Here is a 7,168-nt window from a genome sequence, read left to right as displayed (position 1 = left end):
GCCCGTCTGCACTCCCTCCAACAACCACTCAAGGATCGCAGGGGGCCACGGACCGAAAGGGACTCTCAGGAGCCCGGGTGGCAGCAGAGGGTCACGAAGCCGACAGAACCAGTGCATACGCAACTGCCAGTTGGACCACAGTGAAACCAGCACCCCGTCAAGAAACCAACTTTCTCCAGGCCGGGGGCAGGCAGCAGGCTCTGCCTTCTGGAGGGAGAGACTCAGACCAGCAGACCGAGGCCGTGGGGCAGGCACCCCGGACCCCACCCACCCATCGCCAAGCCCAGGGAGGGAGCTAGAAGGAGCCTGACCTCGAAGGACCTCGCGTCTACCACGAACCCCGCCAAGACAGCCTGGCTGATGACCCAAATGGTCCCACCCCACGGCTCCTGACCCTTCCAGGCTGGCCGGCCGTTGGGTTTATCCCTGTGGCTGCTCGTCGGGTCCTCAAGGTGCAAACCTTCCTGTGTTATGTCATTATTCTGTCCACTTTTGTGGAAAACCATCAAATGCCAAAGTCTTTTTTTTTTCCCTTTCACATAGTATCTAATTTACGGGGAAAAAATGCAAAAAATGGCATAAGAACTGTCAAGTACCCTCTCCCCAGAACCCTGCGCTTCACCTCTTGCCTACTCTCTACCTGTGCATCTGGTCCCCAATTAATGACCGTTTGACTTACAATGTGTCAACTTAACGATGGGGTGTGACAGGGAAACGCATTCAGCAGAAACTGGGCTTCGAATGTGGCATTTTCACCTTTTCCTGGGCTAGCGATACGCAGTACGATGCCCCCTCTTGACGCTGGGCGTCATGAACAGGCTTCGCGTGAGATGACTTTGCCCGGCCGCAGGCCGACGTGCGTGTCCTGTGCACGTGTGAGGCGGGCTAGGCTAAGCCGCGACGTTCGGTAGGTTGGGTGTATCAGGCGCTTCTTGACTTACAGTATTTTCAGCTCAGGATGGATTCATTGGGACCTAACCTCATCAGGAGTCAGGAACATCTGCATAATCAACACGCATACGTCTTTCCTGAACCGCCAGAGTCAGGTGCCGGATTGTCACGGTGACAGCTTCACCGCCTCCCCCCAGGTGCTAGGCATGGGGTTCACCCGCCTCCTTCTCGCTGAGGGGGGTAAAGCAGGCGGTGCTTTCTGCAGGTCACAGACTAGGAAACTGAGGCACGCCTTCCTCCTGCACCTCCTACTGCACCGAGCCGCCCACATCTACGTCCTCAGCATAAAACAGACAGCCCCCGCCCTGCAAACCGTGCCCCCGATGACAGGGCAACATCGTAACACGTTAAAACGAAGCGAGCCAGGTTCCTCCCACGGCAGGAGGAGGGGGGTCGCGCCCCAGGCGATGGAGAGTCTGCACAGCGGAGCTGACCCCAGGTGGGCGGCGAGGGGCTCCCCCTGGGCCCCGGGCGGCCCCCTCCTCCCAGGCCTGCTCTTCCCTGCTTCCCTTTCCTCTCCTCAGACAACTGAGACGCGCGAACTCCTCCTCGGGGCCCGTGCGGAGCAGGCGGACTGTCTAGCGGGCGAACGAATGAATGAGAGAATGAGCGAATGAGAGACCTGAGTTCTGGCTCTGCCTCCCCAGGGCAGTGTCTGCTGCTCTGAGACTCAGTTTGCTCATGTGTAAAATGGGACAGACTGTTAAATTAGATGAGATCGGTGAAGGTGCCTCTGAGGTGGGCAGTGAAGATGCCGGTTTAGAGAGTTTGCTGAGCTGCGCTCTGAGAAACGAACCAGAACATAGGGAGGAACAGAAAGCAAAGCTAAAGATGCCGAAATATGAACACTGTGGGGAGGGTACACACCACACGCACACGCACACACACGCGTACACGCACACGCACGCAAACGCGCGCACACACGCGCGCACACGCACGCGCGCACACGCACACGCACGCACGCACACACACGTGCGCGCACACGCACGCACGCGCACACACGCGCACACGCACACAGGCGCACACACACGCACACATGCACACGCGCACACGCACACACACATACACGCACACACACGCACACACGTGCACACACGCACACACGCACGCACACACACACACGCGCACACACACAGGCGCACACGCACACACACACGCACACGCGCGCGCCTCGCAGCTCAGCACATCTCAGACTTAGCGGTCTCTCCCCGACACCTCCCCATCCATTTGGCTTGAGACACTCAGAAGCCCAAAATGGAAAGCTGGCACTCAGGGGCTTCCCCCGCAGATACAAAGGTGACAACCTCTGTAACGCACCTCACGACACGGCAGAGTCGGGGCGTGGGGGGAGTTGCATGGGAGAGGAGCAGTCTAAGAGAGGGAGGTGGCTCTTTCCAGAAGTGGGCAGGAGTGGCCTGTCACAGGCAGGCAACACGCCGAGCTGAAAAGCAAGGCACAGAAAAGACAACAGTACGATCTAATCAGTACCGAGAACCGCTGATCAGGGGCAGAATGCCAGCGGGTACGGGCAGCCTGACGGCAGGAAGGAAAACGTGTATGTGTGTGTGTGTGTGTGTGTGTGTGTGCGCGCGCGCGCACGTGTGTGTGAGAGACAGAGAGACAGAGAGAGAGAGAGAGAGACTGCACATGTGTGCACACGTCTACGTGTGTGCCTGTGTGCTGGGGACATCGCAAGACAGGCCGGGGAGAGTTTAAGGTTCACAAGCTTCTTTCCTCCGGCAATTTCCTAAGCCGATCACGTCATGAAAATGAAGACCCGCCACCAACGGCTTTGAGCTCAGAGCTGGGCATGGGGCTGGGTGGGGGCACAGGCTGGGCCTCCCAGGCCATCCTGCTCCCAAGTCCTAGAGTCCCAGATGCCCAGCCAGGCAGCCTGTCTTGAGTGGTGGACGCCAGCACGCTGCCGGCCAGCACCCGGGGGAAAAGAAGTCACACTGCCCCTCTGTGGGCTTCGGGAGGTCTGTCTGAACCGCCGGGCTGCCCACCGCGCCCTTCCTTGAATCCCAGAGCTCCCTCGGATTAAAGAACAGAAAACCACTCACCGCCTGAAAGCCAGCCAACGCAGTGATTGCCCCACTTTTCCTGGAATGAGCTCCCCACGCTTTCGCCGGCTTGGAGCCATCGGCAGCCCGGTTCCCACCTCCGACCTGCTCTCACACCCTCCGAAGCTCTCTACGAGGCTTTCCAGTAAGTCACCGCTACGCGGAGTCGCGCTGAGCAAGGAGGCTGGCTCCTTGTGCCGGAGGACACGGAGGGAGGGGGCTGGCACGGAGCACTCAGGAGTCACTTGGGATGGAAGCTGGCGGGTTGGCGGGCTGGGCCTCTCCCCTCCTCCACAGCCGGCCCCGCTCTGCCTTCCTTCCGACTTCAGGCTCGCCGGCTGAACGCACACGGGCGTCACCAAAAACAACCTCCGCCCTGGCCGCACAGGAAAGACCCCAGGGCAGAGTGACCCCGGCTGCGGCAGTGCCCAGCCAGCCTCCCACGGAGGCCGAGAGCTCGGATGAGCGCTGCCACTCATGGGACTGACCTTTGACGTGTCACATCAGATTTTCCGCTCACCAGCAAACCAAACAAAACCGGCGCACTGCCTCCCCACCCTTCACACGACTCGTAAACCCATCAGAATTTACAGCAAACCAACCAAAGTCCAGACGCGCGTAATGTCATTAAGGAGCCTGCACAGAGCCCAGATGCCAGGAGGGTCCTGGTGACAGACTCCAGCCTCAAAGCAAAGGAAAAACAAGACACAGCACAGACCTCTGCAGACACAGAAGCATTCTTCTCGTCCTGCCCGACAGGAACCCATCTGATTATCAAAAGGAAACACCAAGAAGGCAGGGTGGGAGGCAGCGTTAGAGGAGCGGAGCTTTGTGGGGTGCACAGCCGGAGTTTAAAGGGGCCCAGAGTCAGCGCGGGGAGGCCTGCCTTGGGCCACCTCCGGGGCTGATCCCGTTATTGAAGCAAGCTGTCAGAGGTATAATGCTGGAGCGTAATATGTGATCGTCGGGCGCCCCTGAACCTGACTCTGAGACGCGTACCTGAGCGTCCACCCTCCCCTGCTCTCGCAGCCCCCGGGCCGGGCCCCGCGCTCAGAGTCCAGCGCTGTGTCCCTGGTACCTGCACCAAACTCTGTGAGTCGGCCGGGCCACTTGGTGCTCCCTTTCTATATAAAGCCCACACGGGGCTTCCTCTCGGACACCGTTCAGACCCATGGCTTCTAAGAACTGGGTGCTAAATCTGTTCCTTTTGGGCCTCGCTTGCCATCAACACAGCAGATGTTGACGAGGGGCTCGAGTCCCTCCAGGAAAGACATCCAGGGGCCGTCCTGGCCGCCAGGCGTGCGGATGGGGAAGGCACGACGGAGAATATTGACTCCCTGGGCAGCGGTCTGAGAACCCTGTCTGAACCAGACTCTGCCGCGGGACCGTCCCGAGCAGACGGCTGGCAGGACTGCTCCGCCTGCAACCAGGCGGCTCCAGATCCCCCCCACACCGTCTCCTCGGAAACTCCCAGTCCCGAGGACACGACGCTGCCCAATGAACTGTTTTCGGGTGAGAAAAGATTAGACAGGGAGACCTGCTCCTGGCCTGGCCCCGTCTGGGGTGCACGTGCATGCCTCCAAATGCACCCCCACCCCCGGCAGGCCACCGTCCAGGACAGCGGGCCGTCCCTGCTGTTTAGCAGTTACATGAGAAATGGAAGCGTGCACAGACGGCGAGCACCCGGGTACCGGGGGGGCCGGAGCCAGGCTCACAGAGGCCCTGGGGGAGACCCCCGCACCCAAACTTGGCCGTGCCCAGCGGAGCTCCAGGTCAGGCCGTGCCTCTCCCTGCCTCTCTCTCTCTCCATCCCAGCTACTCAGAGAAAACAAGCAGCCCACGTGACCAGGACAGAGCCTTCCTGCCTAATAAACCCGACCTAAGGCTGTGACAGTTTTAGTAAAGAATTACCTTTCAGGAAGAAAATGTAAGGAAGGGTAAGAGGAGGGACAAAGCGTGAGAGCCGGGACCCGCAGGCCGCAGGAGCCGGGCCGCCCCCCATGTCCACGGAGGTCCACCGAGCTCCCCATGCGGACGATCTCAGGGCGCCGGCCCTGGCTCGCAGCTCCGCCGGCAGCCCATGCCCGGAGCAGGAGGACAAACGAAGCACAGAGGTCCCGGAGGTCCCCGGGGCCGACAGAGGCTGGATGGAGGACCGGAGAGCCCCGCCGGCAGGGATGGAGGAGGAAGGAGGCTGAGAGGAAGGGGTGGGGAGAGGAGAGGGAGGGAGGGAGGGAGGGAGGGAAGAGGGAGCATTGATTCTCTCTCCTCCACTGGGACCACTGAGCGAAGTTGCCATGGAGAAGGGGAGCCGTTGGCACAGCCCGAGGCGGGCGGTGGATCCATATGCCAGAGGGAAGGCGTCAGCGAGAACCAACCCCCCTCCTCCCCCACGCCAGGCCTCTGGGCCACAGGGGCCAGGCTGGGACCAGCCCGACCCAGTGGGGCAGATGGCAGCTCCCGGGCGCCAGGAGGGAAGGGGGGAGGGGCAGGAATCTCGGAGTTTCCTCACCTGGCTCTCGGCCTCCATCGCCCTCCACGAGGGCCACCATAAGACCAGAGACGCTGCCTCCCGCCTGGGCGACCCCGGGCCCTGGGGATGCGTTTCCCACCTCCGCCTGCCTCCCCAGTTCTGAAAATCAGAGTCTCCAAACCCCGAGTCACAACTTCCCACGAGGTTCAGCCACACTTCGCGGCCTCAGGAATGAGGGGTGTCCACCTGTGTGGGGGCTTCGGCGCCCAGAACCACTGAGGCCGGAAGTGGGGAGGGACGGAGTGGGCTGTGCTGGGGCCCCCCGCCCCCCGCCCCCCGGGCAGACGGCGCTCCTGTCTGCTCATGGCGCCTGGCAGTTCTCCCGGCCCAGGCTGATGTCCACCCACCTGCTGTCAGCCCCGCTGCCTCCTCCGTCCGCAACCCCAGCTCCAGGACTGGCCTTTGTCACTGGGCCTGTGGGGTGGTGACAGTGAGCAGCAGAAGTGGGGCCGGGAAGAGAGCGGTCGGCCTGAGCTGGGGCCTCAGTTTCTCCTCTGGGGGATCACGTGACGGCGGCGAGTCCTGGTGACGTCTTCGGGCCTCCGTCCCTCGTCACAGACTGGGATCGCCCCACCGTCTCCCAGCCTGCAGTCCCGGGCCCTGGGGACAGCGAGGGGGCAGCGAGGGGGCGTGGACGTGGACCCACTGTCTCCTCGGGGGACGGGGACGGAGCACAGAGGGCAGCGGCACCCGGCTGCCTGCTCCCCTTGCTCGCACGCCAGGACGGGGGCTCCGGGAAGGCTGAAGCCCGCTCCAGAGGCCACGGCCTCGCGGCTCTGACACAGACAGACCCGGGGGTGGCCCCGCTGGAGTCGCGTCTCCACAGCCTGCACCGCGAAACTTTCGTCCTCACAGCCCTCTCCACCCTCTTCCCCCGACGCTCTGTTACGCGAACGTTCGCGCGAACGGCAGAGTCGAGAACACTTGACGACGAACACCCATAGGCAGCCGCCTGGACGGTGCCAACCCCTGTCACTTCCTGCAGGGCGGCGAAACACAGCACTAAGACTGACCGCCGGGACATGTTTGAAGTGCGCGGTTCAGCGGCACTTAGCACGTGCGCAAGGCTCAGCCGCTGCCACCGCTGTCGCGTTCCGGAACAGTCGCCACCCCACGGAAGCCCCGTCCCCGTGAGCAGCCGCCCCCCGCCCCACCCCCACCTCGGCGACCACGGATACGGTGCTTTCTGTATCTGAGGATTTGCCTGTTCTGGACATTTCCCGTCAGTGGGATGGCACACACTGTGACCTTCTGTGACTGGCTCTCTTCACTCGGCCTCGTGTGTCCGAGGATCGGCCTCGATGGGGGGCGTCGGTGCCTCGTTCCCGTTTACGGCTGGGTGACGTCCCACCGGATGGAGGGACCCCAGGCACTCACCCTCTGACGGCCGTGCGGGTTGTTTCCACCGTTCGGATACCATTCTCTCGCTTTCGAAATGTTTCTCGGAGCCCACCGAAGTCCCCCGGGCCCCTGCTAGGGGATCTGGTCTCCGGTCCAGGCCCCAGGGGCCCCACACTGAGCGTTTTTCCCCATCTTGCTTCCTCAGCCAAGCGTCACTCCCCACGGGAAAACCGAGCGTCCCGCAGGAGGCACAGGTCCCTGGGCGCGTGTGGCCCACGGG

The 7,168-nt window shown here is 62.3% G+C and overlaps 1 protein-coding gene across 1 annotated transcript in view; it reads right to left on the bottom strand.

Annotated features, from left to right (window-relative positions):
* Window positions 1-7,168, bottom strand: part of PITPNM2 (phosphatidylinositol transfer protein membrane associated 2) — a 76,677-nt gene that overhangs the window by 66,467 nt on the left and 3,042 nt on the right. The window lies entirely within an intron of this gene.

Source organism: Pteropus vampyrus, unplaced genomic scaffold (genome assembly GCF_000151845.1).
Source record: "Pteropus vampyrus isolate Shadow unplaced genomic scaffold, Pvam_2.0 Scaffold23, whole genome shotgun sequence".
NCBI classification, from domain to species: Eukaryota; Metazoa; Chordata; class Mammalia; order Chiroptera; family Pteropodidae; genus Pteropus; species Pteropus vampyrus.
This window is presented reverse-complemented; position numbering and strand designations above follow the sequence as displayed.